The following is a 15,187-nucleotide window of genomic DNA, read 5'->3' on the forward strand; positions in this document are numbered from 1 at the left end:
TCCTGGTTGAACCCACTTAATGTCAAGTTTTCCATAGAAACACAAGCAAAGCCCTGGTCGTAGCAGCTCAAACGGCATCATTAAAATTCAACACAGCCTACATCTTTTAAGTGTGAACAAAACCACAGCTTTTGCCTCCTAGCTGAACCAGAAAACTAATATATTTTTGAACTCTTCATTAAAAACACATTTGTTTGCTCAGTTAAATGCCAAGATGAATTCTGAAATACCAAAAGGTTTGACTAAAAATCTTTCCTTTCTCTAGCCCTTCCACCACACAGCAATGATCTTCAGTTCCAACCTCACTTTTTTCACAAATATACAAATACATATATATATACACAAATACACAAAACAGCATGAAAGATAGAGCTGATACAACATGAAACCATCGACTTTTTGTTTTTATTTGTTGGTTTTTGGTTTTGTTTGGGTTTGTTTGGGTTGTTGTTTTTTTTTTGGAAACCAACCCTAACACACTGACTCAGAAAAAATAATGAGAAGGGGACCCTTTACTAGTTTAAAAAAAACCACACAATAGAAGAGTACTCCCCAGCCTGTAGCGGTACCAAGCCCCCAGCCTCTCCATCAGTAGCGAGGCTCAAGAGCAGGGTACCAATCACATAGGAGATCCCAGCCCTCCTCCTCTCTGCATTACTACTCTCTAGGCAGATTTGAAAAAGCAACAAGGCAACACCAGAAACTGTGGCCCAGAGAAACAAAAAAAGCGAAATAAATAAATAAATAAAAATATAGGAACTAAAGGAAAATGTAGATACATAAAACAGAACTTCGAAAGGCACAGTAGCTTTTCATAAATACTGCCTGGAAACTAAGCGTCACCAGGGAAAAAAGCATCAGTAAGATTTATTTCTTAAAATACAACATTTAACAACAGAAAACTATTTGGAACAGAGACCTGTTTTTGCAGTTATCACTTCTGCTATACTATCATTCCCTCTGTAATTTACCTAGTACCAACAGCCAAGCCTCCAAAACAAAAATAGCACTGCCTGTAAACAGTGCTTCGTGCTCCTCTCCTTAACCATCCCACACGCTGCGCTGCCATTAAAAAGAGGGTAGATAAAAAAAAAAAAAAAAAATCTGCAAAAGTCCTAAAAAAGAACACTTGAAAGCACCCGTTTCCCTTGATGCAGCTCTAGCCAGGTGTCTCTCTGCACCACACCATCCCCTTCTTCTTCATACAGTTAACTTCATGTTTTAACACCATGCTTAACACTTGCTTTTGTTCATATGTCTTAGTCTTTTCTCCAGACTGAAAAAAAAAAGTTTTGGCACTCTCTGCTTATAGGCCACATTTTCTACATTTCTGATCCTTCCAGTTGATGCTCTCCACCACCCTTTCTAGGGCTGCCTTACAAAACCACCACGAGGTTGGGATGCTCAAATCTGTGCAAAGTCTTCCAGCGCAAATACTCTTCTTATTGCAGAAAAACATCCTTTACTGTCATGTGAGTCACAATAATTTTATGTACAAATTCCAGAGCACTTGCTTTTGCAACAGCAGGAGTCTTGCCTCACGTCCTGGCTGTGAGCAGTTATTGCTGCTGGGTTATTCAGCGGTGGCTCCCAGCTGAACCCTCCCCTCCCCTCCTGCTGCAGAGCTGCCCCTCAGCTCCCTGCTCAGCCCCATCCAACACGCTCCTTCTCCAACCTCTCTGAAATACCTACAAGCTTAAAGCACCTTCTCAAACAGACACCCAGCTTCACTTAGCTTAACCTGGGTACCTAAGGAGCAGCATTTTTATTACTTTACTCACATCATTAATGGCAATTATTAAATAACAATAGACACAAGAGACCATTTTAACCTCACCAAATTGACCTGACTTGTTTGAAACTAACTAGTAACTATCCTATCAGTTTTCTGTGCAGCTATAAACATTCCTGTGAGCCTTTCAGCTAATCCTCATTTCCTTAGCCTGCTTCTGATAACATGCCATGTTTAACAACTTGCATCATCTACGGTGCAATTCCCACCTCACACACGACTTTCAAGACAGAATTAGAAAGCTGGTCTTGTAACACTTTACACCTCCTTCCAATAAGTAATCCCACAGACAAAGCAACTGCTTAAGTGGGAAAAGTATTGGAAAGTAATTTTATTATTTCTAGTTTCTTACAGGCTATTTCAGATTATCTAATGCAGGTAGGCATACCCCCATGGGTTACCAGTAATACAGATCTCTCAGAAAACGCAGATAAAGATTTTAATACTACCAAGGCAGCACAGGAAATAAAGCCAGTAGTTTTTGAGATTATAAATGAATTACAGTATGCTGAAGGAAGGCAATGGTAATCTTCTGCTTACAGTTCTGGAAAAATCATAATAGGAACAAGTATCCAAATACCAAACGAGTATCCATTGTGTTTAACTGAAGAGATGCTTCCAGGCAAAACTTAACCTACAGGGACTAGAAGAAAAGTCAGTAAGATTTATGAAAAGCCTTCTAAAATCCTTTCTAAGCATTCATAACAAACATAGTTCCTACCTTCGCTTGTAATTAACTATGATTTGATGATGTTTCTTCACAAGCTTCTAACAGTGCTAACTACAGTGAGTATTCAGCAGCTTCTTGGATTTAACCTCTCTTCCACACTGGCCTAGCCAAAATAAAGTAATTCAGAATGAATTCACGATCCCTTTGTAAAAATCTAACAATTGTCCTTCCCACCTTAAGGTAGATCAAAGATGTGCAAAGCATTTAGCAAAACCTGCAACTATCTAGCACCTTCATTTCCTTCCACCACCACAAAAACATTTCATTACACATTTATGTAGCGACAAGTCTATTCTTAATAATTAGTATTATTCTTAGTAATTCCCAGCAACCAATTCAAATTTGCTGGGAAAACAATTTCTCACAGCAGTTTACTTGTTACAGAATCTGACTGACACACACAAGCAAAAAGCGAGTTGGGGGGGCTGAAACGATTGTAGGGAAAAGCTACAGAGACACTTACATCAGGGATTTCACTTAAACGCCCAACCTAAGTTGCACACAAAGTTGTTTATATTCTTTGTATATCAGCATGAGCCTGTAAAAAAAATCAGATATAACGTAATAAATTCAAGGAAGAAAAAAAAAACCCAAACACACAAACAAAAGGTTAGGCTTAGCATTAAGGAAGCATCCTGACAGTCAGAACTGCTCCTCTGTGTCCCCAGGGGAAGGATCAGTGGCTGCAGTTCTTGACGTTTAAACAAAGATTGGACAAGAGTCCTGGTAGCTGCAGTGCCAAGACAACATGTTTGGGCTCAGCGTTCCTCAAACCAGCCGCAGGGTGAGGCAACAACAAATGGGACCAGACTATAATGGACTGCACAAAGCAGTTTGTTGGGCTTGTGTGCACAGACAAGTTGCTGTGGGTAGCAAACACTGTGCAACAGCTACTCCATCGTACACGTGTGCATGGCTGGGTGCTAGTGAGAGCAAAGCAAGCCCGAGTAGCTACTCTACCCTTACCTCTTTCTTCCCAACATCAGGGACTGAGGGATGCAAGGAGGAATGCTACAGCATATAGTTGTGAGAGAGGGAAGTTTTATCACACACCAGCTCAAGTATGTGCTCCTTCTTTAGGATGAAATGTGAAGGAGATATACTTTCTTCAGGTCTGGTACAGAATGCTCCTCTCTCTGAAGAGTGGGTATTCCCTGCAGCAGCTTGCATTACAATGCATTGGAGTATAGCAGAAAGAGACCCAAATGCATGTGGCAGAAGCCTGCAGTAACAACTAAATTGGGATGAAAGTATGGGGAACTGTCAAGATGCTTCCAGAAGCCACAAAGCTTGGAATGGGGCAAAGGAAGAAGTAACAAATATATTTGGTGCTACCTACTACTGAGAACTGGAGAATAGGATTGAGTCACAGATCAGAAAAAACAGGCTATTTGTAAGTATCTGGAGCCAAAAATAAATCCAGTTCTTGAAGAAAGGGAACACTATGTGTATTGCCATTAGCCACAGCCACATGTTGGCCAGTCAGATTTTAACTCTCAGCCTTATTCGGCTTGTACATCCTGTCCTAAACAGGATGCCACGTGTGCATTTCCCAAAGCTAAGTGATGGCAGTGCTGCTTCATGTTATATTCTGAAGAGAGGGTCAAGTGAACATTTCAGAACCAATAATCCAGATGACCTAAAAGCATTTTTTCCCATAGCTAATTTTCATCTTTTAATGAAACTGTATTTGTAAGTGGTTATGGATATCTTTAGTGGAGACCTTAAAAAATGAAGCAATTCACCAAGTGTGAGAACTTTTAAAGTATGGTAACAGATGTACTATTTCTGATGGCACAGCCATACCATTCTCATACACTCTGAATCAAGTCCCATGACCCCATCAAACACACAAGAGAGTCACAAATGCTAAAAGAAGCTCTACTTCTTGCTGAATCCTACACACACTGACAAAATAAAAGATGAAGGGCCAGATTTAGACTTTGGACTGAAATAATACCAAGCTGCGCACTTCCATGCATTCAAGTTAGATCTCTGGCTTCAGAATAACAGGAAGAAATAAACCTCATAAGGCTCTAACTCTGCATGCAGCAAATGGAAAGGTCTTTACAGTGGGACTCAAAGTGCCAAGCATGTTTAGGACATACACCTAAGAGGGAACAATGCCAGAAATCTCTCTCACAGATACACCTGCTGCTTTGCAGCTCTCAAAAAGGCACCTCCAGGAACCAGATCCATACTTCCTTTGTCCTCTCCTCACATGCACCCTTCAGTCATCCAATTCCATAAGGCCTCAGCAAAAGCTGCCCCTTACCTTCCCAGCCCTCCTACCTGTCTACAAATACCCAGCCTCAAATGCCTCCTCCTTCCCTGCCCCAGCTACCAAACACCAAGCCCTTCAACCACTTTCCCTCACTGCCTGCAGTACAGAAGCACCCATGGCTATTACCACCAGAATGGTTTTCTGCCAGAAAACCAGTCTGAGCAAGCTTTTCCTTATCTATGTCGAGCCATCACGTTCAACCACTTCATCACACAATGGCCACCAACTGCTGGGTAGCATCAGGAGCTTCACCTCAGACCACCAGCAGGTTTCACAAAACCAATGAGCCTGATGAGCCTCTGCTCCATTGTTAATGCAAATAGGAAAAAAAAACAACCTAAACAACCCACAACTAATTGACATCATTTAGCTTAAAGAAAAGATTAAGAATACTTATGTCTGGATTACAGGAGGAAAGCTCTCTCACAGCTGGATTTCAGCAGTCATGAAAAGACTGTGTCTCCTTTTCTGGATACATTAAGTTTGCCAGTGTACAACACTGGGGTTGTTTGCATAGGCTACAGAACATGAGCTTTCAAGTTTCTGTGACTGCTCTGGGTATGAGGAATTTGAGTACTTAAAAGAGCATGGGCATCCTGAATATTCCTGACCTTGAAGGTGGTCTCAAAAATCACCATCATGAACAGCTCACCTCCTATCAAAAGTGCAGGCAGTATTTAACCAAACGAGAGAAAAAAAAGAAGAGCAAGATAATAAATAACAGAGCTATAATTTCACTTGCTCATCACAGTGATTTTAAGTACTTAAAAAATCCTTCATTTTGTGAAGATTTGTGAGATTTCATAAGGAAAAGCCCCCTGTTCTTTCTTGGGCAGGCATCTGACCATCACACCAGCACTCAAACTGTCACCTCCCCCTGCAAAGAAACTCCATAAATAAATAAAGCACCCAAGCTTTCCACTTCGACCACAAAACAAGGCTTGGAGCACAATCAAATTACAGTTAACAAAGCAGCAGACACAAAATCACAGTAAACAAGACTCCATCAGCTTCATCTTTTATGGTTGGAAATGACATAGCAGCAACTAAAAATGAATTCTTCCTTGAAGATCCCCTAAAATCGTCAGAAAAGGTTGGAGATTTGTTTTGGTATTCACACTATGAAAGAGAAACCTGTGTTAGCAGACTGATTTTTTCCCAAAGCCATTCCCACTCAGACAAGCCCATGACAAGATCTGAGAAACAAGCAAGGAAAATTTGGTCTTGGTTGGTTAATAGGATTTTAAACCAGTGCCAAAACAAAGCCAGAAATTAGCAAGGCATTTATCTGATGAAATTCTTAGCAGAACTCCTGAGCAACAAAACTGAGGTTTTCTTCTCAAAATTTCCTGATTTTGGCATGCTGGGAAAGGGGGGGTTTGCAAGACCAAGTTGTAATGCAAGTGAACAATTCTTTTAAAGGATCTGCTTCAAGAAGAGCTTTCCATCAAAAGGAAAAAACATGACTTTTAATAAAATTGTCTATAAATATACTGGCCTTTATAATTTTTTGTAGTTTAAGATTTCCACTACACAAAGCTGTAATCTTTACAGAGGCAAAGTGTTTGACATTGTTTACCAAGGGGTTAAACTAGATGTACAGAGCCTGCCACATCTGTAGGCACAGGCTGTCACCCACTCTCAGGAGGTGACCTGCTCCCTAGAAACATCCTGGTATTTCTGCACTTCAGATACAGGAATGACATCAAGGTCCCTTGTGCTTCACTTGACAAACTCCGTTCATGACCCAAAGGGGAAAAGGAAAAAAAAAATCAAAACAAAACAACAGCTTTTTGCACCCCTCTTCCCCAAGTTTTACATCACTTCTGCTTACCTGAAGCACAAAAAGTCCTGTCAGCCCTGCACTGTTCAACAGAAAAAGTAAACAAAGGAGCTGAATTTTTCCTCTTTTGAGAATTTTCATCATGCATTTAAACTCACACTTCTGACTGACTACAACTATAGTGAAGAGGCAGAGGTGCTACGGAGTACCATAACGTGACATTAAAACACAGACCTAAAGATGCTTTGGCATGGACAGTCTGGTATGGGAATGAAGCAGGCTCAAATTCCACAGCCCTCACTCAAGGACTGACAGCAATGCCATTTCTTCAGACTCGAATAACCAGTCTGATCACTAGAATGTAGTTACAGTAGTGCAACACCATAAAATTGTTAGAAATCAATGGGTTTTTTGACAAAATGAGCTTCATACAGATTCCCCAAAGAGATTTCAAGGAGGAAAGAAAACAAAGTTAAAAAAAAAAAATTATAGGGTTGAAAACGGTCAAAAAAAGATTTGCAAACAAGTGCATCCGGGTTACTTTGAATGTTTTGAATGTTACTCCACTAAACCAATGCTTTCCCACTGTCTTGGTTTTCCAGAGGTTCCTCTTGGCACATAAAAGTAGAATCTGCTTTTGAAACATACTATCAGTACAAATCACACATCAGCAACTTTAAGTCAAAGACACAGATTCAACTTGCTTAACCAAGCACAACGTACACATACACAAAATACTCAACACATCAATACAAGCATTCATTTAAGAAGAAAAAAAAAAAAAGTTGTATAATGATTGTGTTATTTTCTGGGAATATTAAAAAATATATTTTGATTTTTCAGCAGACGCTGCCTATAAGGCCATGTGGTTCTTTGCTGTTGGCTGGGCCTAAACCATAAACAGGTATGTAAACCTACACAGATGTACTAGCCAGAAAAAAAAAAATCAAAAAAAAACCCCACCTCACATAAAAACACCTCTTTATCAGACCTAGCAAACCTACATAAATCCTACTCAAAAAAATCCCAGAAGGTCTGCCAAAATATTTTCAGGCTGACTGCAAATAATCTGAAAGTCCATACTGTCTGGAATCTGGGAGAGGAGACAAATTTAATTTGACCAAGCTGCTTTATAGGGTCAAGCCCCAGAAGGCTGCAGACACTCACTAGAAATTCTGTTTTCTCCAATAACAAGGAAAAAGTTGGGAAGTCAAGGCAGAGAAGAGAGGGCAGCCAACAGGAGACTACAAAGGCATCAAAGACATGGCTGGGAGAGATAAGTCAGAACTATAAATCACATCAAGTTATCATGTGCACTTGAGGCATTTTTTTTTCCTTTTTAATTTACTCTAGATGTTTTTTTTCCAGCTCTTAACCCATTCACACCTCAAAAGTGGACTTTTTGAAATACAGAAGGTCAAGCATGCAGAAAACAAATTTATTTCAATAATCTTATGGAGATAATGAAACGGCACCTGCAAAAGCTATTAAGCATTCAGCAGCCTAAATCCATGCATATCCCTGCCTTTTGCTGTTACATACAGAAGCTTCCAAATACCTAGAGCAAGTACACAGAAGACACAAAACAAAGGATCTAAGACAACACTTAAGCCAGATTAACCCACGTAATTGGAGTCACGGGTTCTGACTGATAATGAGCTGATTATCACCAGTGCGAGCTTTCTAATAACTTATGTCTCACCTTCAGAAGTTTTATGGCATTTACAAAGGATGAAAAACAAAAAAACATCCCATCAAATCTAGCAAAGAACCATATATACTCAGCTTTAAGCAATAAAGGAAAGAAAGAGGACACTAAATACTGATATATTAAGAAAGCTTTAACCTCATCCTTCACTGATCTTAGGTCAGAGTCTTCATATTTGGCAACAGTTATACCACAGGTATTTCACCTCTGTATAGGCATATAGATCCAATTGTAGCAAGTCAAATCTACCTCAAAATTGCAGAAGCAGACATGGATGTAGCCTGCTAGCCAATGGCAAAATCTCATTCAATTGATATGGTAAGTACACCCTGTACACTAGCTGAATAAAAATGTATTTTGATAAAAAATACATTAGTTCCCAACTTGAACATACTTAAATATCTGAAAAGTACCTAAATAAAGAAAAACTTTTAGAAGTTTCACAAACTGTCACTGGGCAACCAACAAAAACCAAAACTTGATGGATAGTTGCAAAGAGCACATCCAACAATCTTGCATTATTTTTATTTATATAAAATATTGGGAATTATTTCATCTCACTTTTTTTTCATCTTTGTGGCTTTTTCTTTAGTCCAAGAAAGTGAAGAAGCACTAAGCAAAAAAAGCACAGAAAATTAATTTCTGTAATGCAAAATCTCTTGCAAAAATCACATCCATACAAGAATTAATACCATTAAGCAGCAGCAAACTTTACTTCCTATGTATGACAACCACTGTTACAATATTGCTGTTCTTAATACCAAGTGCTTGTTTAAGATCAACTTCATAGTCCCTCCTTTACCTTTAGCACATAACGTTGCAGAGCTGCAAGTTCCAATTTGTCAGACAAAATGCTTCACTTCTTAAGATCGCTCGTTTCACGCTATGCTGGAAATTATTACGTTAACATAAGGAAAAACGCCACTTCATTATCACGTTTAAGTATCTGCCTTTCTGTTTCTTAAATGGCAGTCAGTTTGATTTTTGTTAAGGAACACAACTGCTGTCTAAACCGGCTGAAGTTAAAGAGTTGCTACAACTCCCCCCAAACAAGGTCAACACTTTCAAAGCCTCGCAACATGAGGACCAAGTAACCTTTCCCCTTCCCTTGTCAGACCATCAGTCAGTGGTCTGCACACTTGAAAAAAACAAGAGAAAACTAAGTTCTGTGCTGGAAATGAGCACTTCTTCCTATCAAAGAACATTTAACAAGGCTTACACTGCACCATAACCACCCATTACCAGTATTTCAGTCAAATACTTTCTAGAAAAAGAGTCTGTTCGCATGAAAGCAAGAAGAGCAGTATGACTTTATTGCTCCTCTTCCCTTGCAAGCACTTATAAAAGTAGAAGGTGTATTACTCTTACCTCTCCTGCTGAGGCTCCTCCTCACCAGATAATTGCTGAACCTACCATTTTCTTGTCTCCACAACTGCATATTTTAGCTCCATGAGGTTTTTGGTTTGGGTTTGGTTTTTTGTTTGTGTTTTTGTTTTTTTTTCCCCTGGGTTTTTCTCATCAAAGCCAAAACCTGGGTGGGACATGGCAATATTTCAAATTTTGACTCCTCTACAGCCACTTAGACATAAAAGCCTTCAAATTAACATTGGAAGAATATTAAAAAAATACAAGTAGTTATAAGCAGAACAATAAAGAGAATTAAAAACCACAAGTAATCCCAACAGGGACATTTTCTTCCTATCTTGTCAGGATAGACACTTCTCCTATCTATTTTTTGTATCAAATGGTTCAAGACACAAGATTTTCTACGCTGCAGCAGAAAGAAAATACTGTCATTTTATTCCGCTTTACTTGTTACGTTGGGACAATTTAAATATTTGTCCATTAAAATAACAATTTTTTGTTCATGCTCTTTAAAGCAAACACTATTTTTTAAATTGTCTGGTCTGTTAAACCAATACTCACATTTTTAAACTAGTATGAATGAAAGCTCAGAGTTTAGTTAAGATTTTCAAGGGCTCTTGAACACACATTACTGACAGCTGCTAGGCTGATACAACCTAACAACCAAAATATCTTCGAGAGGAAACTTATGCCTAACGTTTGTAGCAGATAGGCCATTTATTTGCATATTTAAAATTTTCAGGTACCCAGTATTGCACGATGAACTATTTAGCACACACAGGCGTGTCTTGTGCAGAAGAGATTTTCTCCCACTACTTGTCCACCTACCCAAGATGGCATTCCAAAACAAAAGCTACCCATAAATCTAAAACAAAGCTTGGAAAACAGTTCTTAACACAGCCCCACAAAATTACCTATTTGAAACACGGGCTCCTAGTCAGTTGTTTTGCTTTTGCCCAGCCTGCCGGGCGCTCCTCCCGCTGGACAATCCCAAGCATCCCCACCTCTCCTGTCCCACCACACAGGGCCTCTGGAAGCTGCTGGACTTGCTGAGCACCAAAACCACTTGACCAGGCACAGAACTGCTCTCTGGCACATGAATGAGACCCTGAACCCGCCGCCAGCAAAGGCCACCATGCAGTCAAGAGCTTTTAGCAGCTATGACAGAGGCTCAGAAAATACTCAGGCAATTATTTTTTTACAGTGAAGGGGGGAAAGCCCTGGACTGTAGATCAGCAAAGTAAAACCCAATTCCCTCAGGACCATGTGACAAGCATATTCATGCTAGCAACCAGTCAGGCATGTGTATAAACCTGTTTTTTAAGACATCCCTACAGCTCTAATTAAAACACAAGGAGGCATCAACAACACGATATGTTATGTTCAGCATTCAATTCAATAAGCAAGGAACACAGTTCTGTAATCCAATCCTGTAACAGGTGTACTTTAAAGAAGGAAAGCTCTCCAAAGTTTTCAAACAAAGTTTAACAAGCTTCGGCAAGCATCCCAGTATTTAATCCAGGAGAAAGTTGTTTTAACAAATAGCATCAGCAGTCACGAGCTTATCCTCCCACCTTCTCCCGTTGCCCTGAACAGGGTGGCTTCACAACTGTCACCAGAGTCGTGCTCACACCTCAGGGTCTCCTCCACTTCTTTAAATCCAAGTAAAGCTTTTATTACAGCTCTATAAATGCAGGAGCTTTCGTTAGGCCCAAGACCACACTTCTCAGACTGCTCTAATCCCCACATTCTTCAACTCCTACATGCTGAAATCAGATCTCAAATGCTGGAAAAGTTCAGATGCCATCTATAGAAGGGTGACTTGGAAGTAAGTTAAGTGTGAAAGAGCAAACAGGCCAAGGAAACTGGGAGGTGGTTAGTAATTACACAGAAGTGGAAAGACAAGAGCCAGCAGCACGTGGGTCTGATAATTCTCCACAGAAGTCAACACCCAGGCTATCACATTATATTTCCAAAACTTCTTTACCAGATACCATCTTATAGCTGAAAAAAGTTGATGCATCTATAAAAATACTATTGATAAACATACTTTTTAGGGCTTCTGAACACCAGATGTGCAGTTATAGCTAAAAGATAGTATTAAGAAAAGTAATTTTCAAGTGACAGTGTAAATGATCATTTAACATGGATAAATATAAAAGAAATCGCCCCCCCAATTCTTTTCATTTTAAATAACAGCATTAAGATAAAATCAGCTGAGTGCTAAAAATGCAAAATTTCATAGTTATCTCACTTTTCATAAGTGTAATCAAGACCTACAGATCTCAGGCATCTCCCACTCCCACCTGACACAGCCTCCGCCAGCACAAAACCTGCCAGGGCCCTGACATAACATTTTATACATCAGCTCTTCGAGATGCAAATAGCATCTGCTGGCTTCCATTACATAAATATCCCCGATAAGAGCTATTATTAACTTGTTAGTTTCCATTTTAAGTAAAGTATGTCAAAATTGCATTTAAGTCTCCAATTACATGAAGCCTCGAGTGTTACAAACACTTCAGATCTTCAGGAAAGAGAAATGCCAAATGATTTCAGGGGAAGGGTTCCCCTCTTCAGAAATCTGAAAGCCCCAACACCCCTTAGCTGTAGCTGTTGCAAAAGCTGCAGGAGTGGGGAGAGATTAAATTGGCACAATCTAACAGCAAGGTTAGGCCAAGTCCATTTCTGTGTATAATGCAAGAAGTGGTGAAACAAAAACCACCATCACCACTGACCTAGGCAAAATGGCAAATTTCTTTTTTGTTATAAAACACATGGAGAGAATGATACACACGCTTAAAAATATATTAACTTTTAAATTTCTGTTGAATGCAACATTATTTGTTATTAAATTGCCCTGCATTTTCTGAAGAGTGGGCATAATGCTACACTATCAAATCTGCTCAGGCAAGAGCCCCCAGTAGCACATACCAACTTCTTTTAAAAGAGACTTCTAGGAACTCAAGGAGAAAGACACACCACAGAAACAGAGGCTTATGTAAGATTTTCATCCATGGATGATTAAAGATGCACAATAAAAATGGGTACACGTTCATTACTCTAGACACATCCCAGGTCTCTCTAAGCTAACCAAAAATGCACAGACACCACGCTGTGCTCCTTACCCTCTGGGGCACGATGGTCAGAAATTAATTTCAAAGATTGAAATAAGCTACCAAAATAGACCACGGGCAACACAGTAGGGTTATTGATTTCAAACTCAAACTCACTGCAGCGCACAGGGTTTAACTCAGCTTCCCACCAGCAGGTCTGACAAACCTAGACCTTACCACCCTGGGCTCCCACACCACACCAGTCAAGAGTTCAGGTCACCACCAGTCATGACACCCCACAGGCCAGCTACAGCAACCTCTTACACATGTTGCCTGCCTGTACGTACCTACAGAAAAGCCACACAGATAAAAATAACACTCGACTGTAGATAGGCAGCCTTTGGAAACACTCCTCCACAAGCGAGCCACGCAGCTCTCTGAAAACTGCGGGCATTTAAAAAATAAAAAGAAATAAATAAAAGCCCACAACAATCTCAGGTATCCCGATAAATTCCAGACAGACGCTTCCTGATTTTCTGCCCTGGAGAGGAAGTCCACAGAACCCCACAGCAATAAAAATAATTTATTCTGAGATCTCCTAGTCTAGACTTTTACATTCAGAGTGGATTTTCATGATTTTAACATGATTCCAAAACATGCATTCTTGCAAATAAATGCCACTGCATATGTTTCTGCATTAGCTCTTCAGCAGATCTTTGTGAGTACCTACTTCCCATACATAACAAACAAAACAAACAAGAAAAACCCCCACAGTTGCACTGACTGACCCAACTTCAGGGGAATTTTTCTTGCTGGGGGAGAGAGGCCTGTTCTCAAAAAGGAACCTAGAAAGAGGAAACATCAAATGAAGGAAAGGTAATGAAAACAGTTCTCATTATTTTGGTGACTTTTACTGCAAACAAAGCCCAACTTTTGCAGAGGAGAACTTTCTTCTGCTCCTCTTTGGAATAAACAGGGCATGTCACATGTTGTCTAATAAGAGATCAGATGTTCATTAAAAAACCCACAAAACTTTGGATCCTAAAAGCACTAACTTGCTTTTAAATTGAAAAAGCACTTTCTTAATTATAGCAACTCCAAGTTGCATTTTCTCCCTTCAGTAACTACAGGTGAAGGCTCTTCTGATGTCCATGTAAGGAACTCTTGTGTTCATTCAGGCTTGATGGTTATGCTGAAGTGCCTTCACCCAGGTCACCCTTTCCTCTCTAATCCCAGCCAGCCCCCCTCACATTTTCATGTTAGCTCTAAACATCGCTAAAATACAGTCTCACTTTGTAGAGATTAGCAGGTGTGCTCGGGATGCTCTACAGAACAGCCCACAACAAGCACCAACACGAATGACGTAAAAAGTCGGCTGCAGATAAAGCACTTCGCATGCAGCAACACAAAACACAGTTCTCTAAGTCTTTCAGTTTTAGTGCAAAGACCCTTCTTTTACGTTAACGGAGAAGCAAAACAGCTTTCAAGCATGTGGTGTATTTTAATCACAGCATTTCTAATCGCAAGTGGATGCAGTCTCCAGCAACCCCTTTTTCCCAAACATTAAAAAAAAACAAAACAACCTGCTTTAAAGTACAGTGCTAATACAGTGATATTTTATTTAAAGTACACAACCACTCATTAAAACCATTTGTGAACAATAGCTCAACTCTTCAAATAACTCTAGATGCTTTTCATAAAAGAGCTGTAGTTAGAAACCAAAAGACAGCAGCATTTATTCCTCCCATTAAGATGCATTTTTTGTACCCAGCTCTGACATTAATCACCACAGAATTATCCGCAAGTGCTACTTTCGCTACACCCCCGGCCGCTAACCACGCCGGCCGCCGCACGCCCGTACGGCGAAGCCATCCATGCCTTTGCAGAACGACGGGGAAGACTGAAGCCAACACCGTGCGAGGGAGGAAGGCTGGAACCGGAGAAGCGCCCTCAGGATCTTCTCGTCCCCATCCCCACCGGCATGGGGGCGGGGGGGCACCGACTCAGATGCTATCGGCGCCCTTTACCCAGGATAAACTTACCTCGACGGCGCGGCGGGTCGGGCCGGCGGGAGGGCTGCGCTAGCGCTTCATTGTCAAACTCAGTTCTAGCAAGTTCCTCGACATACCGGCGGAGCGGTGCTCGGCAGCGGACAAGCACCCAGCTCGCTGCCCGTCTGCCTGTCCGCCCGCCCCGCCGCCACGCCCAGCCGCGCTCCGCAGGGCCCCACCGGCTCGGGCACCGGCGGGTCGCCGCCTCTCCGGGCTGCGGCGAACAAAAGGGCGCTTCGCCGGGGGCCGCCGCCGCCGCCCAGCCCCTGCCCAGGCCCCGCCGCCCCCCGCGGGCACAGCCCGGCGAGCACGGGGGCGGGGAGGAGGCCCGACTCCGGCGGGGCGGGGGAACCTCCGTAACTTTTCCCTCCGGACGCGGCCGGGTCCGCAGCGCCCACGCCGGAGGGGCAGCTCGCCG

At 41.2% G+C, this 15,187-nt stretch overlaps 1 protein-coding gene across 1 annotated transcript in view; it reads right to left on the bottom strand.

Annotated features, from left to right (window-relative positions):
- The window catches only part of JADE3 (jade family PHD finger 3), a 68,143-nt gene that overhangs the window by 52,644 nt on the left and 312 nt on the right, over positions 1–15,187 (bottom strand). The gene's annotated exons all lie outside the window — the stretch shown is intronic.

The sequence above is a fragment of the Calypte anna genome, chromosome 1, assembly GCF_003957555.1.
Source record: "Calypte anna isolate BGI_N300 chromosome 1, bCalAnn1_v1.p, whole genome shotgun sequence".
Classification (NCBI taxonomy): domain Eukaryota; kingdom Metazoa; phylum Chordata; class Aves; order Apodiformes; family Trochilidae; genus Calypte; species Calypte anna.